The sequence below is a fragment of the Bubalus kerabau genome, chromosome 8 (genome assembly GCF_029407905.1).
Source record: "Bubalus kerabau isolate K-KA32 ecotype Philippines breed swamp buffalo chromosome 8, PCC_UOA_SB_1v2, whole genome shotgun sequence".
NCBI classification, from domain to species: domain Eukaryota; kingdom Metazoa; phylum Chordata; class Mammalia; order Artiodactyla; family Bovidae; genus Bubalus; species Bubalus kerabau.
Window position 1 is genome coordinate 67,369,982 of NC_073631.1, and position 14,917 is coordinate 67,384,898.

Below are 14,917 nucleotides of genomic sequence, written 5' to 3' on the forward strand. Positions count from 1 at the left end.
GATGCAGAAACCGAGGTTCAGAGAGGTTAACGAATCTGCCAAAGGTTATACCAATTGTGAGCGCTGGAGCTGGGATTCCAACCCAAGAGTGGCTGACTCCAAACTGAGAACCTTTTCCAGAGTCAGGACCTGAGTGAAGGTTAAGTTGACCACTCCTGTCCTGAATGAATGAGTGAGTGAATGAGTGCATACAGGCATCTGCCCATCATTCTGATAGTAATTTTAGTATATTAGCATTTCACAGTCAAAAGGCCAACCATCTCTAACACAGAGCAGTCCTTCCTGGTCTTTTCCATGGACAGCAGACCTCACCAAATAAATTTTCCTTTGGCCTCTACTGTGTATGATCTGAAGCCTCTTTGCCTCTCCATAGAATGCCAGATGTAGAAGAGATTTCATTAGAAGCCAGTTGGTTCCATCTATCTTTTCATCAAGGCCCAGAGACACAGAGTGACTTATCCAAGGTAACACAGCAAGCAAGTGGCAGAGCTGGGGTCCTGGGCCTTTGAGTAGTCAGCTCAGAGCTCTCTTCACTGGACTTTGCTACCTCGTATGCAGTAGGTATTCAAGAAATGCCTGCTGAGGGTCTTGTGATTGTTGTTGACTGCTGGGAGCCCTGGCAGGATATGGAATGACTCAGGCCTCTGTCAGCAGCAAGTCCCCTGTGATTTTTAGTAAGCAAAGAGAAGCTCATGTCTCGAGCTATGATTATCTGTTCAAATTCCTGCAATTAGTGTCAAAGATAATAACTTGATTGTTATTATTAAATGTAAATGGGGATAGTCCTGAGATGCCCCAATGCAGCTGTCTGTTAATTTTGAACAATGACATCCACTGGCTGAGGCCTTGCCTCAGGACTCTATGAAAGAGAGAGAGTGTGTGAGTGTGTGTGTGTGTGTGTGTGTGTGTATGTGTGTGTTTGAATGTAACACTCAGACAGTCAGGACAATATGTTTCAGAATTTCCTACCTGCTGTTGTCTTTGAGATGCATGAGGCATCAGCAGCCATGTCCACAGGCTGGGAGGGGTCTGCCTGATGATGGTGAGGAGGAGTACGGTCAGCACAGGCACCGGAGTCAGATTGATCAGGCTTATATTCCCACCCTGACCTTTGGCAAGTTTTTAAACATTATAGATTTGTAAAGTGGGTTTGATACTACCCACCCAATTCACAGGATTACATAAGGTAATATATGGGACGTGCTGTCCACAGTGCCTGGCACATTGCATGTGACTTAGAGATGGTTAGTGACCATAGACCAGTGACTGGTAAGGTCAGCTGGAAGGGGTTTGTGGGCAGGCTTCTCCCTGTGGGTCAGTTTTGGATGCAGTTACTACTGGGCTCCAGCCACGTTCTGAGGGGTGAGCTGGCTGCAGTGTGGCATGGTGCCCCCAGGGTGGGCTCTGTTCAGATAGCTAGATGGTCACTACCTGAAGGCCTGTTGGTCTGTGCAGAACTAGAGCCTTCTTGTCCCTGTGGAGGGCTGTCATAGGACCCAGTTCTGGGGATAGGGATTCTGGGCAGGTGAACCACGACAGAGGCTTAGTGTTCTTTTGCCAAAGACTAAGACAGAGGTGAAAGTGAAAGTTAATCTTCCCAGGTGGCACTAGTGACAATCTGCCTGCTAATGCAGGAGATGCAGGAGATATGGGTTTGATTACTGGGTCAGGAAGACCCTGAAGCAGGAAATGGCAACCCCTTATAGTATTCTTGCCTGGAGAATCCCATGGACAGAGGAGCTGTGGGTTGCAGTCCACAGGGCCACAGAGAGCTGGACACAACTGAGCAGGCACACAAGACAGAGGCAAAGCTGCCAGAATGGGGCTCAGCTGTGTGCAGGGCAGAGCCTGCGAGCAGGGCTGGGGCCAAGGCCAAAGCCAGAGTGCTGGAGTGTAAGTCTGGGCAGCATGGAGCCACAGAATTCCTCCAGTGTACACACCCAGCTTCTTGAGGGAGGTTCAGTGTGGTGGTTGAAGAGCAGGTGCTGGGGCCCGGCTGTCTGGATTTGAATCCTGCTTCTGCCATCTGCTAACTGTGTGATTTTGATCACTTCTCTGTGCTTCACTTTCTTCATGAAATGGGAATGATAATTATATTGCTTACCCTGTCATCTCTTTGGAGGATTAAATGGATTCATTTATGTAAAGCACTCAGATCAGTATTTGACCTGTGGTGGCACTCAGTGAAGATTAAAGGGTTGTCTACTTGCCAACAGGCTTCCCAGGTTAACAGTAGTAGTAAATAACCTGCCTGCCAACACAGGAGACATAAGAGATGCAGGTTCAGTCCCCAGGTTGGGAAGATCCCCTGGAGAAGGAAATGGCAACCCAGTCCAGTATTCTTGCCTGGAGAATTCCATGGACAGAGGAACCTGGTGGGTTACAATCCATGGGGTTGCAAGAATCGGACATGACTGAGTGACTTAACAGGTATGCATACAAGCCAGCACTGTTCCAGGCTCCATGGATATGGCAGGAGACCAAATAAGGTTTCTCTTCTCGAGGAGCTGATATAGTGAATATATGTGGTGGGGGGCAGACAAATAATGAACAAATACATAAATACATAGACACTCTTAAGGGATAATGCGTAAGGCAGGCTAAGCAGGGCAGAAAGACAGAAGGGTAGGAACTATTTTAGATAAAGAGGTCAGGGAAAGCCTCTCTGACTAGGAGACTTGAAAAGAGGCATCAGTGATTGAGAGAGTCATGTGGATATTAGAGTAGAGTACTTTCCAGGCTGAAGAAAGAATAACTGGGGAGGCTGGAGGTATAAGCACGTTTGGGTGTTCAGAAAACCGTCAGGAGGCTAGGAGGCTGGAGTGAAGGAGGCCAGTAGGATGGTGGGGTGTGAGGTTGGAGAAGAAGTTTGGGCAAGTGGACACAGACCTCGGCTGAGCCACGGTGAGGATACTGGGTCTGAGATGGAAGGCCAGGGAGGGCAGGCAGTTGAGCAGCTGAGCCGTCAGTTTTACTAGGGTGCCCTGATAAATGATCTCTGGCTGGAGAATAGGCTGGTGGGCTGGGGTTGGTGTTGTTCAGTTGCTCAGTCAAGACTGACTCTTTGTGACACCACAGAGTACTGCATGCTAGGCTTCCTGATCCTCCACTATCTCCTGGAGTTTTTAAGTTCACGTCCATTGAGTCAATGATGCCATCCAACCATCTCATCTGCCGTTGCCCACTTCTCCTCCTGCCCTCAATCTTTCCCAGCATCAGGGTCTTTTCCAATGAGTCAGTTCTTCGAATCAGGTGGCCAAAATATCAGAGCTTCAGCTTCAGCATCAGTCCGTCCAATGAATATTTAGGGTTGATTTCCTTTAGGATTGATTGGCTTGATCTCCTTGCAGTCCAAGGGGTGGGGTGGTGGGGAGCTCTTTGAAGCTATTGCAATAATGCAGGCCAGACAGAGTGGTATCTTGAACTAGAGAAGAACTGGTGGGGTGCTAAGAAGTAGTCATACTCTGCACGTACTTTGAAGACAGAGTGGATGTGGATTAGGAAAGAGTAGAGTTGAGGGTGACTCTAACACCTTTGGTGTGAGCGACTGGAAAAATGGAGTTGCTGGATCCTGTCCACCAGATGTGAAGAAGACGGGGAAGGAGAAGGGTTAGAGGGGAAAACAGTCCTGCTCTGGACATGTTACACTTGAGAAGACTAGGAGACATCCAATGGAGGTGGCCAGGAAGCTGTTCAGGGGAGAGACTGGAACTGGAGGTGTGAAATGGGGCCTGGGTGGCATGTATGTGGACAAGTCCCCTGGGGAGTGAGAATAAATGGAGAAGACCTGAGCCCTGGGGCTCCCCAAAGTTGAAGATCAGAAGGGATAGGGACAACCCTCAAAGGAGGCTTGGAAGGAAAGGCCAGTGAGGTGGGAGGAAAACCAGGAGTGTGGTGTCTGGAAGTTAGTGAGGTGCGTTTCCGCAAGGGGGTGGTGATCAAACGTATCACAGGCTGTGGAAGCCCAATAAGGTGACACTTGAGGTTAACCATTGGCTTGGGAACACAGAGTCGTTGTCGAGCTTGACAGGAGCTGCACCAGTGGAGTGGTGGGGGTGAAAGCCCAATTAGGGCAGGCTCAAGAGAGGCTGGGAACAGAGGAGCGGAGGCAGTAATTACAGACACGTCCTTTGAGGGGGTTTATTAGATACAAAATGGACAGAGAATGGGAACAGTAGCTGGAAGAGCATGCAGTCAAGTGAGAGAGCATTTTCTTTTATGATGGAAGATATAACAGATTTGTGTGCTGATGAGAATGATCCAGTAAAGAGAGGGACGACCATGGCAGGAGGCTTGATCTTGAGTAGACAACAGGGGATGGACCTGTGTGCCCTGAGGAGGGGCTGGCCTCTCACTGCTGCCCACACCCCCAGTGGAGCCCTAGGTGCTGGCTGGGCACTTCCTGGGGGCAGCGGTGGCATAGGGAGTCCTGCTCAAGGACCAGTGCTAAATTCCTTTTATAGCTTCAGATTTCTGGTCTTAAATGTGCGTGGAATTTGATGAACTTATTACCGGAAACCAGACAGGGCACTCGCTAATAACAGCTGCAGGAATTTCTTGGCTTCCAAATTATGCAACTGTCCGTCAACAGCTCAATTAAAGTTCTCAGGCAGCAGCAGTTCATCAGCTGTGTTTGCACTGAACATGGTCAGAGAGAAACCCTCAGGAAAATCAATGAGATACAAGTCCACTATCAGGCTTATTTTTAGATATTCTCACCAACTCTTGTGCGGGTGGAATCTCGGGCTGCTTTATGTCAACATCGCTGGGAACTGACAATCGGCGAGGTTGGCCATTCAAATAACAGAGAATTTCCTGCAGCTCATGGGCAAGTGTCTTATTTATTTTTATCCCAAGGCATAACTTCTTTTGTTTCAGGAATCCTGAGTGGTAGGCTGTCTATTTGCCAGCCCTAATTATGGCTGATAACCTTGCCGACTGGCTGGGCTGGCTTGAGGAACTGTCCTCAAACAGGGATTTAGGGACTTTGCTGTGGCTGAGAGGGGTTCCCAGGTGGCGCTAGTGGTAAAGAACCCACCTCCAATGCAGGAGATGTAAGAAACGTGGTTCAATCCCTGGGTTGGGAAGATCCCCTGGAGGAGGGCATGGCAACCCACTCCAGTATCCTTGCCTGGGGAATCCCATGGACAGAGGAGCCTGGCGGGCTTCAGTCCATAGAATCTGACAAGGAGCTGGACACGACTGAGGTGACTTTAGCACGAATGCTGTGGCTGAGAGCAACTCTCTCGTCTCTGAGGTTGTTTCTGTTTTCTTCATTACTGAAAGCCTAGCTGCCCTCTCTGTTTCCTTTGGCCTGTAGCCCAAATGATTGTCTTGGTCGGTGCCCCTGATCTTTTCGTCCTTGGCTCAAGGGATCTCCACCTGGGCTGTCCTAAGCTGTGTCCTCTTGTCTGGACTTGGGCTCTCTGTCCTACCTGCCTGCAGGTCTTGCCCTGTATGGCTGCTGAGTTTCTGGCTGCAGTCCCAAGGTCTGACTGGCAGAGGAATATGCTCCAGTCCCTACCTGAGCACAAAGGAGACCCCCTGAGGCTGGCTGCTTGGACCAGCCTCTTAACTGTACTGATAATCTGCGCTAGCTCAGGCCTATGATTGACAGTGGAGATTCGGAGACAATCAGGGCTGACGGTACAGTGGGGAGACCAGCCACAGTGGGGAATCACTGTCCTCTTCTCGTGGAACTGCAAGTTCTCCAGGGCTGGAGCTGGAGCTAATGGGGAGGCAAACCAGAGCGGGAACTTCACACTGTGGGCCATGAGGAGCCACTGACATTTTAAGAAGGCCAGTGACATGTCATATTTGCATTTGAGATTGGCGTGTCTCCCTGGCTTCTGCTGCGAGGAGCATGGATTGGAGGGGATAGGAAAACTGGTAAGGAGGCCTGATCATCTCTGCACCTGCCTGAACAGGGAGGTGGCAGAGGGGATGAGGGGGCAGATGTCAAAGAGAATAAATGTGCTCAGTTGGCAGGACTCCCAGCTTGGCTTTAGAACACAATGCTGCTGAAGTAACTTGCACAAACTTGCTTTCTTTCAGTCCTTGTGCAAACCCCTTACTCTCCCAAATGTAGGTGGTTATCAGTGGTGTGACTTTAAATATTGCTTTCTCTCCCAGAAATATTCTTTCTTTGTAGAGACCAGAGGAGGGGATTCTCTTTCTTTGTGGACTCCTTTGCATCAGAAATTATAGTTGCAGCCTGTGGGCCATGGAGACAAAGCTGAAGAGGAAACTCATGTTCTGTTTTCAGCTTTTCTTCTTCTGTTATTTGGTTTGCTTGGAGAGAGGTAGCAAAGTATAGTGTTGGAAAACACATTTTTGAAACTGGATTGACTGGACCTGAATCCCAGCTCCTCCATTTACTAATGATGCTGGACAAGTTACTGAACCTCCCCGTGCCTCAATTTCCTCATCTCTAAAATAAGGATAATAATAGTAACCTATATCATAGTGTTGCTGTGAAAATTAAGTGAAATCATACCTGTCAGGTACCTGGACTGGGGCTTGACCCCACCCAGTAGGGTTTAATACATCTTACCTATTATTATTGGTGAGTTGGAACGTTTGAGGACCAGAGAGCAAGCATGAAATGCTTCTCAATGGCAACGCAACTACAAAAAGATTCATCAAAATAGTCCTTCCCAACTGGGGTACCAAAGAGGCAGTGATGGGGCCCATAGACTATTAAAAATAGCTAATAGAAAGCACATGTTAATCTAAGGTGAGTATCATAGGGAAACTAAACCTCAATGCACTGTGGTTACAATAGTGAAATGAACAAAGTGCTTGGAAAACAGGGAGGCATCAACCCTGCATTTGATGGGAGGGGTGGGAGCAGGGAAGGAGGAAACCAGGCTGCTGAGCTCCTTCCCAGAGACTCAGCCTTGCACACTGTGACTCTTTGGACCACCCCGGGGGCAGTTTCCACTGCTCAGCTGTTGAGTATCCTGGGGTCACTGTCTCATTCTTTTCATTTCTAGATTGATTGGTGGGCAGAAAGGTAGCAAAGAAGATGGCTGCAGTAGGGACAGCAGTGATTCTTACTTGGGCCCATGAGGGGGGGTCCTACACCAGGGGAATGGCTGCAGGAGCATTTTTGAAAAGGGGACGTCATCTGTCTTTATGTTTATACAGAGGCCCATGTGCTTAGGTGTGTGCTCAGTCGCTTCAGTCATGTCCCGACCCTTTGCAGCCCTGTGGACTGCAGCACGCCAGGCTCCTCTCTCCATGGAATTTTCCAGGCAAGAATACTGGAGTGGGTTGCCATTTCCTACTCCAGGGGATCTTCCTGACCCAGGGATCGAATCTGTGTCTCCTGCATTGCAGGTGGATTCTTTTCCCACTGAGTGACCTGGGAAGCCTAAAAAAAAAAAAGATCCTGTTTTTATGTCTATACAAAGGGACATGGGCTTAGGAGATTCCAGAAAATGCTGATTTAGTCCACTGAGAGCTCTCTGTCACCCTCCCTCACTCAGGGGGTCCTTATGTCTGCCTTTAACAGCTCCCAGTCCTCAAGGTTTTATTTCACTCAGCAAGCATTTATCTCCTAATGTCATCAAGGGAAGGCCATTGTAATTAACAAAAGCCAGAAGTTTTCCTTTCTTTGTCATCCCAGTGCTTTGGAAACCCTAAATTTTCCAAGGAGATATTATGGGGTCTTAGCTAGTTGACCAGTGTCTTGGCTGTGAATACCTTGGATTTCCTGTAGTTCTAAAGTGTGAGGGTTGGCTAGAGCCTAGGTGAGCATCGGCTCCAACATTCCATTCCTGTGGCGAGATAAACCAGGAGCTGCAAAGATATATAAGGTCCCTGTTTCCGGAGAGTTCATGGTCTCCCTGGGATGCAGAGAATAAAGAAATAACTGTACATAAATACAGCACATTCGGTGACATCTTAGCAATAGGGACAAACTGCTAAGGGAACTCAGATGAGGGAGAATTCGTTCACCCAGGTGTGGAGAGGCCGGGAGAGCCAAGACAGGTCATGCTGTTTATGATGGAACTTGCTAGGTGTTGAAAACTGGTGAGGAGTTGACTAGATTTGGTAGAGAAGCAGAAGCAGGGGACGAGAAAGGGTGGGGTGGATTCACCTAGTAGGAAAGGGAAGAGAATTGTGACATCTGAGAAGTGAGTGCCATGATGCCTTCCTTTGTTTCAGTAGAAATCCTTTCACCTCGCGAGGTGCTGCAGTGCCTGTTTGCAGCCTGGCTGCCCCTCCTGGCTGGGGCTGTGTGCTGTTTATATTAAGTCTGTGGTGAGGAATAAGGGGGGCTTGATTGGCTTCAAGACTGAAATGACCCCAGCAATCTTGCCTTAGCATCTTTTTTTTTTCTTTTTACCTTGTTTAAAGCTTATTTATTTACCCAACTTGGCTTTTGTTGGTCTTGGTTGCATCTTTGAAAGAAAGGTGGATGAGGTTAATCCTTCCCCAGGATGACATGGGATGGAACCTAAAAAAATTGCTTGTTTTATCTGAAGTTCAAGTGTAACTGGGAGAGATGTACTTTTATACAGACTCTGGCAACCTTGGGTGGGCGGCATCTGGTGACCCCCAAACCTTGAGGGCTCATTCCTGCCCAGCCAAAAAAAATCTAGACTCTTTACTTGATCAAAAATTCAAAACTTCCCTTTTAACTGCAAGTGCAGTTTTAATGGTGGTGACTGCTTCTCACACTCTGGCTGCCCTTCACTCTACAGAGTCATCTCTGGCTTTCTGAGCTTCTTTGTAGATTCAGGAGCTGTGGTCAGTTACCTGCTACATTTTGAAGGCTACAAAAGCCTCAGGGGGTTGGGAGAGCCTGAAAAAAACTTTGTAAAGAAGATTTAGAATTAAAAAGAAAGCCCTAGAAACTTCCCTGGTGGTCCAGTGGCTAAGACTCCACACTCCCAATGCAGGGGCCCTGGGTTTTCGATCCTTGTCAGGGAACTAGATCCACATGTTGCAACTAAGACCCAGCACAGCCAAATAAATAAATAAATAAATAAAATATTAAAAAAATATATAAAGAAAGTCCTAAAGAGTTGTGTGAACCCTTAGACCTTGTAGAAATCTTCTAGCCCTGGGATAACAAGTGTGTTTCTTCTTTCGTACTGCATCTCATTGAAAAACCGTAGTAGTCTGGAAGGCTGGCTTGGGGAGGATGATCTGCATGCATGGGAAAGGGTCTCTTGTGAGTTGAGTGGCAATGACAGAGAATCCAGATCTCCCGATTCCTGGGCAGGACTTTGGGACATGTGATTTGGCCATTCTGAATCCATGGGGCATAGACTCTTGCCCTGCAAAGATTTGTACAACCTCATCAAGGTCAGAAAAATTCAGACATCTCTGGGAGTCAACTAGATAACAGCATCCTGACAATGTCATTAGTGAAGTGAGAAGGAGAATTCTCCAAGTTTATCTTCATTGGCCAAATGTTTACATTCATCAAAGCTCAAGGCGGTGGCCTGGGATCTGGTGTATTTTATTCTTCTGAAATTATTTGGTAATTAGGTCTTTTCTAAGAGGTGTAGGTGTCATCCTAATCAGTGAGAATTAAAACCATGTGAATGGCAACCCACTCCAGTATTTTTGCCCGGAGAAGCCTGTGGACAGAGGAGCCTGGTGGGCTACAGCCCATGTGGTTGCAAAAGTTGGACAGGACTGAGTGACTAACACTTTCACAGAGGAAGCAGGACAGGTGAATGTCAAAGGAATGAGTATGTCCAAGAGTCCTGCACCATTGTGCCTTGTTCCCTGCACTGGGGCACTCTCTCAGTAGTTTTGGTCCTTTGAGATCCACTATTGCTTTGAAGGAGACAACATCTGACTTGTAGGATCAGAGGAGACTGTATTGATGTCATGATACTGAATAGGACATGCTGAGAGTGTAGATATGACTGTCCCTATATCAGCTCCAAAATGGACAATTCTAAAACAAGACCAATGTGAGAAAGAGAAAAATATCTTCTTCCATAAGATCATTTCATAGACTCTTCCAAGTTTCAGATCCTCTAACATAAGAAGTTTAAGTAACTTTTAGTTAAGTTGATCTAAAAGACAACAAATACACTCGACAAATTAATTAAATGAAAAATAAAGAATGGAGGTGATACCTATAGACTAAAGGAGGTTTAGACACGTATCAGTCAAGTGCCATGTGCAGACTTTAGTTGGACCCTGATTCTAACAAACTGAAAAGAAACCTTGCAACCATTTGACTAACTTTGGGGAGCTTGGCTATTAGAACATTGAATGTTTAATGATATTGAGAAATTGTTCTTCACTTGGTTTAGGTTTGGTGATGATGCTGTGGTTACATTAAAAGAGAACTTTCATGTTCTAGAGACACGTATTGAGGTATGTAAGATGAAATGATTTGATATCTGGGGTTTGTTTCAGAATGATACTGTAGGTGGTGAACTGGATGGAGGTGGATAAAGGACAAAATTGGTGGTGGATTGAGGGTAGTTGGGGCTGGTCAGTGGGTACATGAGGGTTCATTATATTATTTAAATCTATATTATTTTGTCTACTTTGGGATATGTACAGAAAAGACAATATGAGGTGATGCTACAGGCAGGACTTTGTTAGGTATCACATAATTGTAATGTATTAGGGGTAGGAATACAAAGTAAGGACCGTATTATTGTTCACAGAGTAAAGAAACTTAACTTACTTGCATGCAGAATGTTCTTTTTAAACAAAAAGATTTTTTTTTAATTTAATTTAATTTTTATTTTTTTATTATTATTATTTTTTAAATTTTATTTTATTTTTAAACTTTACATAATTGTATTAGTTTTGCCAAATATCAAAATGAATCCGCCACAGGTATACATGTGTTCCCCATCCTGAACCCTCCTCCCTCCTCCCTCCCCATTCCATCCCAATAACCTAACTCTACACCTAAAGCAACTAGAAAAGGAAGAAATGAAGAACCTCAGGGTTAGTAGAAGGAAAGAAATCCTAAAACTTAGAGCAGAAATAAATGCAAAAGAAACAAAAGAGATCATAGCAAAAATCAACAAAACCAAAAGCTGGTTTTTTGAAAGGATAAATAAAATTGACAAACCATTAGCCAGACTCATCAAGAAACAAAGGGAGAAAAATCAAATCAATAAAATTAGAAATGAAAATGGAGAGATCACAAAAAAAGATTTTTAAAGTAAATTTTTTTGTTAAAAGGGAAATATTTTTAAAAATCGAAGTATAGTTAATTTACAGCATTGTGTTAGTTTTAAGTGTACAGCAAAATGATTCAGTTATACACATATATGTTCTTGTTCAGATTATTATTTTCCATTATAGGCTATTACAAGATATTGAGGACAGTTCCCCATGCTGTACAATAGACCTCATAGAATATTCTAAACAGAACTTTTTTGGATCTACTTTAATGAATAGAGGAGACAGCTGTAATTGACAGATGCATTCCTTAATAGATGTTATAAAGGCCAGTTTTGAAAATCCTCTGCTCAAAATGTTCTTAGAAAATTGTTCTCCAGAGAGTACAGAAATTAACTTTAGCCCACACATCTCTGGGTGAATTGAATTTCGGGTCTCTTCTCTGGCACCTGCGGTCCTGGCCTTCCCCCAACCTCCTCACTCATCTGTGTCATCTGTGTCTTTATGGATCAAGCACATTTGTCCTGTGTATGCCATGGTCTGCCTCACTGTCCAGAGTTCCTTAAGAGCAAGGACACGAATGTCCAGCCACAACCCAGGGCCTAGAGTACCGTGGGGTTCAATAGACATGAACTAAACTGAATTGAATAACATTTGGTCCAATCTGAACTTTCTGCCGTATCTAGAGAACTCCCAAAACCACAGGTCACCCTGAGGGCTACCTCTGTAGAGGGACTCAGAAAGGGTCCTTGACATTTGATAATGAATTTGAACTGATCCCGCTGATGAGTCGGTTCATTGTTTTTTTTTTTTTAATGGTATGACGCCCCCTGGTGGTCCTTTGTTAGAATAGCTTCTTCCAGGAGCTGTCATTCACAGCTAGGGTTGTGTGGGAGAAAAGAATGTAGGATCCTTCTTTGTCATACATTTAAGCTGCAACTGGCAGCTCTTGTCATTTATTGTTCTTTAATGTAGGAGTGGCCAGTATGAGTGAGCCACCTGCATATGCCAGAGCCATTGGGTGGTGCAAATATTGTGGTTCTGTAATAGCTTCAGGATCACTTTTTAAAAATACGTCCTTTGCTGGCCTGCTAAGGAGTCCTGATACCCTAGATAAGAAAATGAAGCTGGACCTGTTGTCTCTAGAAGATCACTGGTAAGATGCACACTGATGTTTTGGGTTAAGCAGAAAAGAAGAGTCTTACCTTAAGAGTAAGGTAGCACTTGTTGTTTAGTCGATAAATTGTGTCTGTGTTGCAACCCCATGGATTTTATGTAGCCTGCCAGGCTCCTCTGTCTATGGGATTTCCCAGGTAAGAATACTGGAGTATGTTGCCATTTCCTGTTCCAGGGAATCTTCCCGACCCACGGATCCAACCCGCATCTCCTGCATTAGCAGGCAGATTCTTTATCACTGAGCCACTGAGAAGCCCAGAAAGTAACATGGAACATCTATCATGTGCCAGGTATTGCTGTAGGCCCTTCCACATACCTTCTCATTTTAAGTTATAGCAGTCACCCATTCTGATGTTAATGGGATAAAAGTGATTTCCGATCCAGCCCCATTTCTCCCATAAAGTCGCGTGTGCTGTGCTGTGCTTAGTCACTCAGTCGTGTCTGACTGTTTGTGACCCCATGGACTGTAGCTTCCCAGGCTCTTCTGTCCATGGGGATTCTCCAGGCAAGAATACTGGAGTGGGCTGCCATGCCATCCCCCAGGGGATCTTCTCAATCCAGGGATTGAACCCAGGTCTTCCGCATTTCAGGCAGACTCTTTAGCATCTGGGCCACCAGGGAAACCCAAGAATACTGGAGTGGGTAGTCCAACCCTTCTCCAGGGGATCTTCCCGAACCAGGAATCGAATCCGGGTCTCCTGCATTGCAGGCGGATTCTTTACCAGCTGAGCTACCACGTTTAGTTCTCTGGTTTTCCACAGCATCCCAATGGCTCAGTCAGTAAAGAATCTGCCAGGAATTCAGGAGACAGGAGACAAGGGTTTGATCCCTGGGTCGGGAAGATCCTCTGGAGAAGGAAATGGCTACCCACTCGAATATTCTTGCTTGGGAAATCCCATGGACAGAGGAGCCTGGCGGGCTACATACAGTCCATGGGGTCACAAAGAGTCAGACATGACTAAGTGACTAAGCACGCACTCATACAAACTCAGTTGCCACACTTAATAGTCTACTCTCAGATGCCCTGATGAGATGTAACTATCTTAGAGTCGGACAAAGTTAAGGATGCTTCTTCTGTGTGGGCAAGAGTATATTTTTCTCTTGTCGTTTAATGAATTACTATAAACACAGCTATTGAACACAAGATACATTTATTATCTCCCAGTTTCAAAGGGTCGGGAGGTTAGTATAGTTTAGCTGTGTTGTCTGCTGAGGCACTTGTTGGGCTGCAGTTAGGGTGTTGGCTGGACTGCATTCTCATTTGGAGAAGAATCTGCTTCTAAGCTTCTCCAGGTTATTAGCTGAATTCATATCCTTCCCCAGTTCAAGGGAAAGGCTACCCACTCCAGGATTCTGGCCTGGAGAATTCCATGGACTGGTCACAAAGAGTCGGATACGACTGAGTGACTTTCACTCACTTCCTTACAGCCCTCTAGCTGAGGGCTCCAACTTTTTACTGACTTTCAGCTGCAGGCTGCCTTCAGATCTTAGAAGCCACCCACAACTCCCTGCCATGTGGGTTTCCTTAACATGGGGGCTTACTTCATTAAGCCAGCAAGGGGAATTTCTGACCTCAGGGAGGGCTCTCACCTGATTAAGTCAATCCCACCCTCGATGATCTCCCTTTTGATGAACTAAAAATCAACTGATTTGAAACCTTAATTATATCTGCAAAATTTCTTTTTCTTTGCCATATTCTGTTGTTGTTGTTCAGTTGCTAAGTCATGTCTGACTCTGCGACCCCATGGACGGCAGCATGCCAGGCTCCTCTGTCCTCTATTATCTCCCAGAGTTTGCTCAAATTCATGTCCATTGAGTTAGTGATGCCATCCAGTCATCATCCCCTTCTTCTCTTGCCCTCAATCTTTCCCAGCATCAGGGTCTTTTCTAATGAGTCAATTCTTCGCATTGGGTGGCCAAATTATTGGAGCTTTAGCATCAGTCCTGCCAATGAACATTCAGGGTTGATTTCCTTTAGGATTGACTGGTTTGATTTCCTTGTGGTCTAAAGGGACTCTCAAGAGTCTTCTTCAGCAACACAATTCGAAAGCATCAATTCTTCAGTGTTCAGCCTTCTTTATGGTCCAAATCTCACATCCATACATGACTACTGGAAAAGTTATAGCTTTGACTATACGGACCTTTGTCAGCAAAGTGATGTCTCTGCTTTCGAATACACTGTCTAGGTTTGACATGGCCTTCCTTCTAAGGAGCAAGCATCTCTTAATTTCAAGGCTGCATGTTCTATTGGCTAGGTGCAAATCACAGATCCTGCCCACTCTGATGAGAAAGCAATTATGCAGGGAATGACCACGGTGGGTAGGGATTCATGGGGGCCATCTTAGGGTTCTGTCTAGCACAATAAGATTGTTCTTGATTCTTTCTTATTCCAGAATCACAGAAAACGCAGGTTCCATAAAGACAGACTGGCCAATAAAGTTCTACTCTTTCTTGATTCCTTAAGAAAATTCAGTACCATGTACTACCCAGGTATTGGCAGTACTGTTCCATCTCTTTGCAGATGGCGGTGGTGGTGGGGGGTGTGTGTAGATCTTCAGTTGCCCAGGTGTTCTCAGCCTGGGGATGAATCCTGTTTCCTTGGCTTTGGACTGAGGAGTCCTTA